Source organism: Anser anser, assembly GCF_964211835.1.
Source record: "Anser anser genome assembly, chromosome: 1".
Classification (NCBI taxonomy): Eukaryota; Metazoa; Chordata; class Aves; order Anseriformes; family Anatidae; genus Anser; species Anser anser.
Window position 1 is genome coordinate 126,229,843 of NC_139720.1, and position 14,243 is coordinate 126,244,085.

Genomic DNA, 14,243 nt, shown 5'->3' on the forward strand with positions numbered 1-14,243 from the left:
TTTGCTTGCTGCCTGCAGTTCCTGCTGCCTGCAGCAGCCTTTGTGGAAGCTGTTTCTATCCCACTGGAAAGTTACTGACCGATATGCAACAGTGTGGAGCCAGCTGAAGGCCGTCTCTGGTAAGCCACGACACAGCAAAGGCAATACCCATTTCAGGAGCTTAAAGGTGTGCCTGTGCATGGGCAACTCACTGCCTTTGCTTGCCCATGGAGGACATCTATATCTCAGCTGTGTTCCAGTGCCTGTTCTCCATCCTCTCCTTTCACCCACGTGTAGGACACCCAGAAACCAGCAAGAGACGTTTTAGGGAAACACCAAGTTGTCAGCGTGGGTCAGACAGAGCTGCAGGATGGCAGAGGTGGGAGGGCTCCTCTGGTGATGGCCCAGTCCAACCCCTGCTCAGAGCAAGGTCAGCAAGAGCAGGTTGCTCAGGGCTGTGTCCAGATGGGTTTTGAAGATCTCCACAGATGGACACTCCACAGCCTTGCTGGGCAACCTGCTCCAGTGTCTGACCACCCTCACAGCAAAAAAATAAATAAAAAATAAAAAAATCTCCCTATTTTTAAATGAAATTTCCTGTGTTTAATTTTGTGCCCATTGCCTCTCATCCTGTCACAGGGCACCACTGGGAAGGGGCTGGCTCCATCCTCTTTACTCCTCTTTAGCCATCAGGTATTTATATACATGGAGAAGATTCTCCCCGAGCCTTCCCTTCTCCAGGCTGAACAGCCCCCGCTCTCAGCCTCTCCTTGTACACGTGCTGCAATGCATACCCGCCAACCATTCTACATGCTCAGATCATCCCTGGAATATTCTGGTTTCTAGTTCCCTTTTTATAGAACATGGGTACTTCTCTGATTCATGAGTGCATCTCTGTATGTTTTTTATGCTCAAATAATTTTAAAATGCCACTGTAGTCTTAGCTTTACAGCTACATCAGACACATACTGGTGAACAAGAAGTAGGCTACAGCAGCGGAGTCTTCCTGTATGCCTGAGAAAGGAAAGAAAAAGGGCTCATGTTGTATTTTATGCATTTGATACAACATCGGTGGCAGAGGTCTAAAGCAAGAGTGAACCCTTCCTTACTCCACTCAGTTCCCCGAAAGGCTTTCAGAGGGGAAGGGAAACCTAAAAAAGAGGGAGACCCAACTGATGTGCCGTGGAGAAGAGAGGAGACAGAAGGGAAAGACGAGGCAGGCCTAAAATGTGTCAGCAGTGCTGATGCTGCTTCATGAGGCCTGAGAGGTTTCTGTTAGGAGTTGTTCCTTAGGGTGAAGCAAAGCTTTTAAGGGTGACAGGGCCAGGAGCCAGGCCAGCTGGCGGCCTGCACGCCTGGCAGGGAGGGGAGAGCCCCAGCACTAGGGCATGGCAGCCACAACCAAGGAAGGAAGGAAGGAAGGAAGGGCTGAGGAAGGCTGGGGGTGCCCCTGCCAGCTGTGAGGAAATGGGTGGTTAAGCTGCTTATGTGATCTGAAAGATGAGAGAGGAGCTGAGGGAAGGGCCCTTTGCACGGCTGGGGCCAGCACAGTGAGAGCCAGCAGTCCCAAACACCCAGGCTAGCGTTGCTCCGGAGGGCACAGGGACAGCTGCCCCGCCAGAGGGGCAAAAAAAAAGTGTAAAATAGCTATAGATATGCTTAGGAATAAGGAATTGAATGCTATCCTTTCCATCTACCTTGCAAATGTCTTCTTTTTGGTCGTCAGCTGAAATAATGTTGTTAAGGCAACTGATTTATGTTTGAGAATGAGTTGGGAAAATGAATTCGCTGAGCTGTAGGACGTTTCCTCATGGAGGGTGAGAAGAGGAGGAAGGGAGCTGAATGACGCCGTTTTAATGTGGCCCTTCTTCCTCCCAGCCAGGTCCTGGTGGAGGGCTGGGCGGGAAAAGGAGGCACCTTTAGCTTGCATATCCTCGTTTAACTTTGGCAGGTCCCTTGGGTATTACAGGATGGAACCACTCCCTGCAGTCAGGGCTGCTCTGACAAAATCATCATAAAGCCATTAATTGTACAATCGAGCCTATCTACTTCTTTGGGAGCATTGTTTCCCTGCGTTAAGGACGCGTGAACAAATATTGCCTATAGGTTGCACAACCTGGGTAAAGTCTCAAAACGAAAGACATCCTGTAAGGAGCGGCGAGGCTCAAAACCGGGGCTAGCGCCGTGCCAGTTCCGCATGGGGCTGTGCCTGCCCCAGTGGGAATTAAACCTTGGCTGAGGAGAAATGTGTCCTGATGCACCGGGTAGATCAGGGATGGAGTAACTCGTGCACATGCCTGGGCTGTTGGGCTTTGAGGATGACATGGGCAGTGTGAAGTGGGCCAACCACGGCCCCTCAGCTGAAGGAAATACTGTGCCACGAGGACAAGGCAGAACAAAGGGGACATTTCTCTCCCAGAGGTGGGCCGCTGGCCCTGAGGCTGCACAAAGGCCCCGCCGCGCCCAGGCCCTACGACATGGCGGCCACCGAACGCATGCAGGCAGAGCCAGGCTGCCTCCCACAAGGGGTGGCCATCACCCTCGTCACGGTGATTACAGCTTGTCACGGTGATCCATCATCATCATCGCGGTGGATGGTGCTCATCGTCCATGACCACAGCGGGCATGGGGTGGGGACGGATGGAGACAGGGAATTCGGCATCCCGCCATCCCCGGCTTGCTCACGCGCACACACACACACACAAGGCACCCAGCTCCGAGGGCCCAGCACCAGGGCCCTCTCCTACTTCTTGCTGATGGAGAGGCCCTGGGGCTCTTCTGAGAACACAGAGAGGGGAGGCTCTCGCTCCACCTAACCACAGTGAAGCCCAAGAAACAGGCACAGAAGAGTTGTCACTAGCAAGCTAGTGCCACACTGAAGATCTCCCTGGGAAACCCAGGCCCAGTTCTTGTTTGCTAACAACAGGAGTACCCTTCAGCCCGCACAGGGCCTCGATGAAGCCATGTTCACCAGCAAAGGGGAAATGCCTCACGCTATGTAGGTGTTGCCAAAGGCAGTGCTCTGCATTGCCATACACTGTTATCACTCTTTGCCTCCTGGTTTCAGTCCTATGTGCACATTTACAGAATGACAAGAGTAGCTTTTTTTTTTTTTTCACATTTCTCTCATTTTCCTTCCCCTAGTTAAGCATGTTGGCATTTCATGCACCCATGCCCGTACTGCATATACTGTATGTCCTTGAAGAGTACTTCTGTCTAATCACATTTCCAAGATCTCTTTCTTCTCTAATCCAAAATTAAACCTGGACAGTAAATGTTTCTCTCTGTCTCATAAAAACGTTTTGTTATTAAAAAAAAAAAAAAAACTTGTTTTTTTTTTTCAAGCTTTAGAAAATGAATGTCTTTGAAAGCAAAGCTGAGGACAGAAAAATTAGGTAGAAGACAAGTGGGGAGAGGCTGCACGCAGGCTTTGCACAAAGTGAAAGCTACACTGAAGCTGAAAAACTGGCTTGTTCCCATGAGAAGTTTTCATTTTAACAAATGTGCAGCTTTTGTGATGACAAAATTGTTAAGTAAAATGTCCTAACCACGTGTGCCCTGGATTCCCTTGTTCTATAACTATGCTGTACCTTTATTTCATTTGTCCTCAGAATACCAGTATATTTGTCTACTTGTTCTCCCTTTCTTAAAAAAGAAATGAAGCAAAATAATATTCACAGCTCTGTAAAGAATATTACTTTTGATCCTATTCCCTTGCATATCATTTTTGTAAGGGTCAGCCATAAATCAATCTCTAGTGCTGCACTTTTTCTTTGCAGCAAAGTGGTAGGATGTGGAGTGCTTTGTAGTTAGAAAAGTAATTGTGTAGACCTGAAAATCATATCCACAACCATCATCAGGTGCTTATCTCAAGATGTGTCTCTGTGTCCTTCAGAGCAACAGCTGTAGCAACTAAGAATGGGACAGAGAGGGCTTAAATGTTATGAGTCAGTTATTTCTAGCACGTCTAACACACTTCAGAGAAACCACAGTGGTCATAACATAAGGTACACTCCGATGTATTGGAGAAGCTCTAAAACCTTTAAAATAAAACCCAAACCATTAGAGCTGTTCAAATATTCTTCAACTTCTCATTTAAGGCACAGACACCAAAGATTGCAGTTGTGTTACTCTGTCTGAAGTCTAGTAATTGTTTTAAAATAAAAAGGCCATGCTGTCAGGTTGCCCCTAACACAGGAGTAAGAAAAAATCAACTAAGTTGAGCAACATATTTTTGCGATGAGATTTAAAATATTCATACTAGTTAGTTCATTTATGATGTTAAGCCCTTTTTAAACATGAAATAGAAGTAAGTTCTTTCCTCTTGAAGCCAAAGGATTTTATTCGACTCCAAAAGATAAGAAGCATAACGTGCGTGGTGGAGTTGAAGATCAGGAAGAGGTGTTTGCTGAAGGAGTGCCAGCCTGTGCCCAGCACAGGAGGAAAGGACCAGAGGTACAGGAAGACGATTTTGAGACTGGACAGGTGGGAAAGGAGAAGATGACTGGCCAGCCTGGTACAGGCACTAACTACAGCTGCTGCACAGAGCTTACAAGGAGTGTTTTTGTTGTTGCTGTTGTTTTTAAGTAGTTTAGGAACTGGATGTAATTTTCATGTGTGGTCTACAACATGGATGGAGTCTCTTCTCCTGCAAAATACTTTATAAAGGATTTAAAATATGTATATAAACAGAATGTGAGACACATGAAGTGCACCATACACAGCACATTTCTGAAAGGTAGCCTGTATAGCTGTAGACAAAGATCTGTATGAACACCCAATAAAGTGGACAGTTCTTACAAGCTGTCTTGAGGTGGGCAAATCAGAGTCCTTCAGGAACGGGATGAATGTCTTTTCATGGGTATATGCTGAGAAACGATGGCTTCTGCTTATGCAACACTGCCCATTTTTATGGTGGAGATAAGAGGTTTTCAAAGATGGATGGACTCCTCTGGCAGATCATTCCTTTAAGTCTCTTAATACGACAATGAAAATTGTCACACGGCATGGAAAAAAGATCCCTGAATCAGGTATTATTTTTCACTGGAAAGCTATACTGTAGTTAAAATTAGCAAGGTGTTTCTGAACCCTTATTTAAAATGTGTTTGCACTGACATCCCAAGAAAAGAGTTTCTTTATTTAATTGCACTGTCAGTGCCGATGCTTTCAGCTAAAACCATTTGGAATTAGACCTTTTAATAGAAAGTGACAATTTAAATTGCCACGATAGCAGCATAAATGGTGCTTGAAGTCATTACCGACCTGATGCTGCAGTTGGCTCCAGACCAGTTTATTAAAGCAAAAGCAAGCTGAAAAGAGTAGGAGAAGAGGAAATTAAGTGGTGAATCATTAATTCCTTTAGTACTCGCTGTAACAACATTAGCTGCGATGAACACATTTGTCTGTATGATGGAGACAATGTATAATCTCACCCTTGCTTTGCATTAACCAACATCCCTTGATAGTGAATCGGTGATCACAGAATCGTCTGGGTTGGAAAAGCCCTCCAAGCTCACCTGCTCCAACCATCCCCCTACCACCAATGTCGCCCACTGAACCGTGTCCCTAAGCACCACGTCCAACCTCTCCTTGAACACCCCCAGGGACAGTGACTCCACCACCTCCCTGGACAACCCGTCCCAACACCTGACTGCTCTTTCTGAGAAGAAATGTCTCCTCATTTCCAACCTGAACCTCCCCTGGCACAACTTGAGGCCGAGCTGCCACCTCCCCTCCCTCCTGCAGGCCGGGGGCACCGTGTGAGGGGCCCGAGGCCCCGGGAGGCCGCCTGCCGTCCCCGGCCCTGCCCGGCATTGCCACCTAGCGATGAGGCCTCCCCGGGCCGGCTGGGGGCCGGGGGGACCGCTGGGGGTCCGGGTCCTGGTCCGGAGCCAGAAGTGCCCGGGGGTGGGCAGGCACCGGGCTGGAGGCAGGGCGGGGCGGGGGGACACAGCCCAGCCGGGAGACCCCCGAGCCGCAGCCCCCGCCCCAGCGAGACCACCGCCGCCCCTGCGGGTGCTCGCCGTGCCCTTCGGCGGTGACTGCGGGGCTTGTGCGGCCGGAGAGCAAGGGGGGGCTGCCGGGGCTCCGGGAGCAGCAGGAGCAGGAGCAGGAGGAGCTGCTCCTGCGAGCTCTGCGGGCAGGGGGCCCCCCAGCGCCGCTGAAGCGGTGCCCGCGTCCCTGGATCCCACAGCCCTGCCTCCGCCGGGGGGACAGGGCCCGAGCCCAGCCTGGACGAGGTGGGCGATGATTTCTTCAGGCGATTCCTCGCTTTCAGTAAAGGTGTGTTGTTTTTTTCCCCTGAGAGCAGCCCCTGGGTGTGATCTGGGGGCAGGGTGCCTCAGGCAGGGCTGGGTGAGGAGGCGCTTCCCACAGCAAGAGCCTGGTGGGTCAGGAGCACCACCAGCTTCTGGGTGCATGTCTGCTAGGAGTGCTTGTTTGGGGTTGCTCCTCAACACTTTTCCCCAGAGACTTCAAAGTATCGGGGTGAGGAGAGGGGGTTTGGTTGGTTGGTTTGGTGTTCAGACCTCGTCCCTGCAGCCAGAAACTTCACACACCTGTGGCAAGGGAAGAAGAGTTGTGCACTCCTCAGAAAGCTCAGTTGTGTCATCATTTGGTCAGTCACCAGGGTTTAGCTTGACTTTTGCCAGGCAAACTGAAAAATCAAAAGAAAACAGCCCCTAGTGATCTCTGTCTGTCCCTTGAACCAAGCAGCGCTAACAGACAACAGGGCTCCTGAGGCTCAAGGAAGCTGCAAGACCCCCCCCAAAAAAACACAAAGCGGTTCAGCCTCCCCTCAGAGCTGCTTTCCAAAGCCAGCAGGGCTCCTGCAGCAGGGGTGTCCCCTCTGGGGAGACCCCACCTCAGTGGCACAGCCTCCCTTACCCCAAGGCCACAGCTCTGCCACACGTTCAGCTCTTCCTAAGGCCGTGTTTCCCTGAGCCAGCTCCCTCAGGGCCACGCTGCAAGCAATCACACCAGTCACGGCTGCAGGGACAAGGCTACAGGACACCAGCTCTTTTCCTACAAGGAACATCCTCTCCCAGACACAGTCACTAAGCACTTGCCACTGCTGGTCCCACTAAAGGGATCACCAATTAAGGGCTCTCAAGCCTCTTAGTGCTAACGAGCTAAGCATGGTTAGGTCTGATGAGGATTTGGATACAGGAATTTACTTAAGCCTGCGATGGGGAAGAAAAGCCTAATGTGTGTGCCTAGGGATTGCTGGCACAGCATACAGCATGTGGCACTGGATTCCCCTCTTCGTGAGGTTTCAGGGGCAGAAGAGGTGTCCCCAGCTCTGCAGGCTGGGCAGGGGCTTTTGCAGTGAGTCCCCCACACCCCCAGCACCTCGCCCAGCTCCTGCAGCTGCTTTCGCAGCACCAGAGCCGAGGCCTGCCAGGGAAAAGCGAACCTGGAAGGCGCAGACTAGGGGTGACCCTGACGGGCATCCAGGCTGAAAAGTACAAAACCCATTAAACTGAGTACAGGGTGGACACTGCACCCTCACCACTGACCTTTTGCCTTTGCAGGTCCACTTGTAGCAACCCAGCCTGCTGGTTAAGGTAGGTAGAGCCTTTAGGACTAGTTACATGGTACCTGCCATATGCATTACTGTAGCTCATTGTAGGGTCTTCAAAAAATTAAAATAAAAAGGAAAAGAAATGCTATTTTTAGGCACTTGAATTTCAAATCTAAGAAGCTCCTGTCTAAGCCAAAATTGTTTTCATGTTTCAGAGTCTAGATCAAGTTAGTTTAATTTTCTTTCAAGTAAACTCTGTGACACACTGAACAGACCCGACTTGCTAATTTTTTATTTTTTTAACCTCAAACACTGATGTGTTTCATGGGATTGTGTGTGCTCTAAGGGACATCTCTTTTGCCTCTTGTGTGAATTTATAGAGGCAGAGAGTCAAGCCCTTCCCCTCTCCGGAGAGCTGAGGGAGGTTTCTCTGTGCTGGGAATGCACCTTCTGTGCCGGGAAATGCAGTGCAGCTGGTGCCTAATTGCTGATTTCCCCTCCCAAGCCACTGTCTCCTTGTTTGCCTACAGCAGGAAGGAAATCTCCCTTATCCCTGTGGGTGCCCAAGTAGATCCTTACATTGCATTAATTTGCCTGCAGGTCATTTCAGAAGCTCTCAATGGCAAAAGGGACATATAGTGAAACAAGGGATTGCCCTTCAGCTTTCTAATTCTTCCTGTCTTCGTGCCAGCCCTGTAGCTGTCCTTCCAGGCCAGAGCAGGGGATCAGGCTAGTTCTTTCCCCACAAGCGGCCATCAGGAGGGCCCACCACCTGGCACAGCCATTGCGACAGGTGGGACCGTGGCCAAGCGGGGATCCTGCTTGCTGGCTGCACCGCAGCAGGCGTTTCACACCCACGTTATGGGGCAGGTTTGGGTCCGCCTCCGTGGATGAGACTGCACCAGATTGCCGGTGCCTATTTACAAGGTATACATTGGATGATGCAAAGGTCTGTTGAATGGCCACGTAGATGTATATGTTTCCCACGTACGTGTCAGCTTTATTGTGATACTGTTGAAGTGCCCAGTGAGGTGCCAGCTTTGGGTGCTGCTGAAAGGGGGCTCAGTGGGACTGGTCAAGTATCAGCATTGCTCCCAGTGGCCACAAAGAATTCGAACCTTGTCAGAGGCTGGCTAACAGCTAAGGAAAAATACTCTGTTAGTAGGTCCATGATAGATATGCAAAATGGTATTCATAATACCATAATTATGGTTTAAAGTATGGTAAAAATATATTGTACACATAAATTTCCTCAGGTTCAAGTATTTCTTTCCTCTTCAGTCTCTCTGCCTCTGCCAATCATTTGACCTGCTGTAATACCCCAGCTCCCATACCTGTGAGTACTTGTTGAGAATGATTCATCATTTCTGACGGATATAATCCTCACATTCCTTGCTTTCCTGGGCTATGTCAGACATAACTTGTCCCAGTTTTCTTAAAGCTACCTTGACAGTATCAGCTTTAACAAAGTTCTTGATTCATGCCAGTGCAAGAGAAAAATGAGGTCTGTTATCTTGTCTTTGGCATGCCATCTAAGTGTCACTTCATCCATACGTTTTTCAAAGGACTCATCTTGCCATCAGATGTGAGTCGGAAACATCACTGGAATGTGTGGCTACACTGCCATAAGCTCCACATGCGGTGGGAGGAGGTCTGGCTCCCGGCCACCATGCCGCCTGGGTGCTGGTCTCCCCTGGGTCCTGCACAGCACCCAGCCGCCCCGTGTCACCATACATGTAGCGTGTTCCCTGAGTTTCCAACCAGCGTGGTAGACTTTGGTTGAAAAATCTGAAAACGAGCACTTTGTGTGGCTTTACATTTCCTAATACATGAAGAAGCCCGTGGTCCCTGCAGGCAATGCCCTCATCAGTGCCGGTGCTCTCAGGTGACTTCTTTTGGTGTTTGGTCCATTTTCAATCTCCTTATAGTGTTCTTAATTACTGATGCTAAGTTTTTCAGTCAAAAACCTAATTTCAAGCACTTGCCTTCTCAAACTAGATTCCAGGATGCCTAGTCAGGCACCAGCATGGGGGCATTTGGCACCTCAGGGCAGTGGGCCAGACAGGCCAGCCCCCGAGCACGGGGCAAGCAGAGGAAAACACCGCCCTGGGAGGCTGGTTGGAGAAGCTGCCTGTCCTGAAGCTCACAACGTCCCACTCTTAGCTCCATGGTGCTGGCTTAAATCAGCCTAAATCGACAGTTGAACCACAGCTGAAGCTTAATTTCCGTCTTCAAAGCATTTTGGGAGAGGTTCATAACCTCCAGACCCTGCCTGAGGGCTTCCAGCTCTCAGCCTGGGGCCAGGCCTCGCTTCTGGGCTGCATGGGGTGGAGAAGGGGCTTCTGCTCACACGGCTGCCCTGCAGAGGGCACGGACAGAGTTGCCTTCCATACCATGGCAGTATTTTTCCAGACTTGTGGAGCTTCTCTGGAATTCCAGTAAATATTACAAATATTACAGACACCTACATGCTACACGGCCCCTGAACTGGTTTGTGCACAAGGCGTCTGTGCTTGCTGTTGGAGCTGGGCTCGATGCTCCTTGTGGGTCCCTTCCAACCCGGGCTGTTCTATGATTATATGATTTTGTGACTATAAAATGCTTGTTGCCTACAGAAATGAATTGCATTCTTGATTGCCACAGGTCTGGAGAAGACATCCCCTGCTTCTTTTGATACACAACACTTCTGCTACGTTTAGAAAACAAAAAAATACCGAAACTCTTTCTGCATCGGCATTTAAAAGAAACCAAAAAAAAAAACCAACAACAACAACAAAAACTACCTCTATGCTTTTCCATTTAGTGCAAAACTTTTAGTGTGTATATTGGTGTGTGTGTATTGTACATTTAATGTATACTGGTGGCTGATTCCTTGCTCCGAACCACTCTGTTGACTTATTGCTTATTGGCGTCCAGACATCCACACCTTGATCAGTCCTCTCCCTGTCCTAATTGTTAACATATTGTTTCTTGGTAATTATATGTAATTTAATTTTAATTACTACCTTTAATAAGGCAGTGAACCACAGTGACCTGTTAGCTGGCTTATTTTCCTAATGAGAGTGAGGCAGCCTTTTGGCTCGCAAATAAGGCTTTCAAAGAACTCTTCAGTCGCCACCCAGGCTCTTCTGTGCCCTGACACCCACCGGGTGCCTGCCTTTGCCTAGCGAGGGAGAGGTCACCCATGCGAGTAGTGGACACCTAACCAAGCTGGGAAGTCTTCGGCAGAGTCTGGCAGCAGAGCAGCGAGGCTTTCACAGCTAGGTAAATCGGAGATGAGGGTAGGGTTTGGTAGTCTGCAGGAGCAAGAGGAAGCGGTGACCGCTCCTGCCTCTTCCTCACAGCGGCCAGAAAGAGATGCGTTTATTCTCCCGTGCCCTGAATATCTCTGGTACTCGGCACGTGGCTTCACGACAAGCCGCTGAGGAACACCAGGTCGACGGAGAACACAGAACAAAAAGCAGACTGTGGGCAGCTCAGCGACAGCTTCTTATTAGGAAGGGTTGCCCAACGCAAGTCTCGCTGCCTAATACGCCGAGGTTAGGAGTGGATGAGCAAGCGTTTCCCAAAGTCCCTGGAGATACCTGGCCGGCAGCCGCCACCTCCATGCCCCAGCTCCTCCCGTCTCAGCCGGGCGGGGAGGGCAGGGACACCCCGCGCAGCTCTGCCATCAGGGCTGGGGGGTGACGGGCAACACCAGGTTACACCTGCCGGTAGAGCAGGCTGACCTTCGCTGCGGGAGCTGTTGCCAAAATAGTTCCCACGCGCGCAGGTTAATTTAGCTGGGTTTAGGCGGAAAGGGAGCAGTGGGAAAACACGTTTTGGCAGCCACGAGCCCTCTCCATCCCCAGCGCCGGTCAGCGCCTGCCCTGCAAGGAGCAGCGGGCCGAGGAGCCGGGCACAGCCGTGAGGAGATGTGGAGGATGGAGGGAGAAGGTGGCTCCAGGCAGAGCCACCAGGCTCCGGCCGGGCCCTGTCCCAGCCCCGAGTGTGAGGGAGGCAGAAGGAAGAGATGCTGGGAAATAGCTTATTAACGTAAGCGACAGTGGTACACCTCCTCTGGCCCGAGGTTTGTGGTTTTGTTTGTTTGTTTTTTGGACAGTGTAGTAGCACTTAGTAGGCAGCCACCTTGCTGAAAAAGATTAAGGCGTTACAAGAAGTTTATCAGACATTAAACCTTCAGTATAAGAACAAGCACGAAGATGGACTTCAAAGACCTACGCCTTTCGCTTCCGTAGACTTGCTCGTAAGCGCGCGTTTCACCAAACGAGGGTTTAATCGCCTGTACCCCGGTACTACACAAAATGAGCTGAAAAAGTGGGGGAGTTGAAAAATAAGCTAAAGTGCAGCAGATTTCAGGACGAACGTGTCCCTCAGAACAACACTTAGTCTCAGTACTGGCACCAAATAGACTGAACGTTAACAGGAAAATACTTTGAATTTTATTTTTTCACGTTATTATCAAGTACACAATTACAATAATGTCACACATCCCTATATGATTCTATGTATTTTGTTTTTTTCTTTTGTCTTTTTTACAAAGTGTACAGAGGGAAGGACGTATACAATATTTAACAGGGTATTTTCTACAGAACAATAATTTATATTATGTCCTTGTAAAAATCTGTACCTTTTTTAAACATTAAACTGAAACATCCATTTCATAGCATTTGCTAAGCAAATTTAAGAATTAAAACTAACCTGTAACTAATGTCAGTACATTAACAATAACTATATTTTCATTTTCTCTTTATACAGACAAATACATTTTACAAAATCCACTTGACCAAACCCTTAGTAATTAAAAAAAAAAAAGTTTCAACATTGTGCTTTAAAAAAAAAAAAAAAGCGTGGGTATGATTCCAAGCTACGTAAGAGAAAGAAAACGTGTAAAATTGTGTTCTTTGTCTTTCAGCTTATTTAAAAAAATAAAGTTAAAAATGGCTAAAGTCCTCAGCAACGCTATGGGAATTAATGCAGATCTTGTATACATTTCAGGTTTCCAGTTAGAAAATGCTTGAAACGTAAGGGGGAAAAGAAGTCGAACGAGGGTACTCGGTGAGACGTGCGTGGAGAACCTCTACCGCGTTTGAACACATCAGATTTGGCAATCAGTAGGCAGCGGCCAGCCAGCTACGGCCGCGTAGAAAATCCACTGGCTCCACCGTGGGTTTCAGCGAAGGCAGGGAGCAGCGCATCTCCACGGTACGGACTAAAGGAGGGTCACTAGCAGGGCTGCGCGAGCAAGCAGGCATCGGAAGAAAAAAAACATTGCAGGGCAGCGCAGGGTAGTGGCATGGCATCGGGCTCTCCTGAACTGGTGAAAGCGAACTAAACACAACCATTTAAGCTTACAGTGAAACGGAAGGGCTGAGCAAACCGGTGCAGGGCTCAGTAACAAAACCAAATACAGAATGTTTGGATGATGCACATCTGAGAGGAAACCTTTGTCCCTTTATGGCCCCAAACCTGCAATCATTACTGCAATTCCTGTTGGACAGGACAGGACGGACGGTCACCTGCCTAGACAGGAGAGAAAGCACCGGGACAGGCTCTGAGCCTTTTCCATTAGGGAGCTGCTGGTTACAAACCTATCCTCATCTGACCGTCAGTCGGGTGGGTCCGAAAGCTGCAATCCACAGCCAACTAGTGGCTTCGGGGGGAACTTGAGACAGGGGAGCGGGGCCAGGTCCTACGAGCTGGCATGTAGTCGTATGAGGTTCTTTGCCCAACAGTTGCTGTTAACGTACATGACTTCATGTGTCGTACATTTATTCTGCAATTAGCAAATGATACAGCACTACTTTATAATAGACTTCAGGTGGCAAAATTGCATATAATAATTGTAATGTTCTCCCAGCTGTTTATAAACAGATTAAAAGAACTGGGTTAATTCTGGATACTGTACTAATTAATAAACAGCAGCTTAACACAGCTGCTAATGGCTCAGGAAAAACATTCAATTTAGAAACAGTTCTGTTACTATCATAAGGGTATGCTACTATCGTTAGGGGTATCTACATTAAAACATCTCTACTCCTCATGAACGCAGCTGCTCCATTCCACCCCCTCCGAAGCTCTCAGCGTAAATATCTAGTTTCCAAAATCGAGGCACCTCTTGGTCTCAAATTTTATTCTAAATCAACTCAGAATAAAAATGTGACTTGAACCACAAACTGTTCTTTCAAAGAAATACTAATATACATAAAACCATTACATCTGAGGTACGTTTACCGGCACGTACAGACAGCTGTGATCTATTAACTCTGCAAATGGAACGACAGTATTTTATGTTTCCAACATCAAGTAAATTGAAAAGAAAAACCAACTCATTTGTAACACACGAAACCTTTCAAAGACAAAGAAGCACAGAACAATAAACATATCTGAGCATACTTTTAAATTTGTCAAAGATAAAAAATGCCCCAAACCATTTTTTTTTAATTTTATCTTTGAAACCTGAATTAAAACGCAGAATAGTTTTCCGCAATAAAGTTAGACGTGTAACTCCTTAAACGTAAAATAGTTAACTTGCCACAGTCTGTATAGTCAAAACAAGACAATTAGGTGGGCCCTAGTGACTTTATCTTCAGCATCACAATTCCCCATTTTATACACACCTCTGACAATTTTAGCAAGAGAAATTTAATATTTTTAAAATTCACGACAAAGCTGCATTAACATGGACACTGTGAGTATCAACGAGGTCAGTAAGATAAATATACTTAAATAAACCATTACG

At 48.2% G+C, this 14,243-nt stretch overlaps 2 long non-coding RNA genes across 2 annotated transcripts; one reads left to right on the plus strand and one right to left on the minus strand.

The window, feature by feature from the left end:
- The first annotated feature begins 3,874 nt into the window (after window positions 1–3,874).
- On the plus strand, window positions 3,875–10,108 carry LOC310903476. Its single transcript, XR_014587583.1, has 3 exons — window positions 3,875–6,261; window positions 7,512–7,544; window positions 8,783–10,108. It is a non-coding gene; the product is annotated as an uncharacterized lncRNA (long non-coding RNA).
- Window positions 6,353–7,478, minus strand: LOC310903475. Its single transcript, XR_014587582.1, has 2 exons — window positions 6,865–7,478; window positions 6,353–6,634 (listed from the first exon to the last, which is right to left on the minus strand). It is a non-coding gene; the product is annotated as an uncharacterized lncRNA (long non-coding RNA).
- Window positions 10,109–14,243: the final 4,135 nt, after the last annotated feature.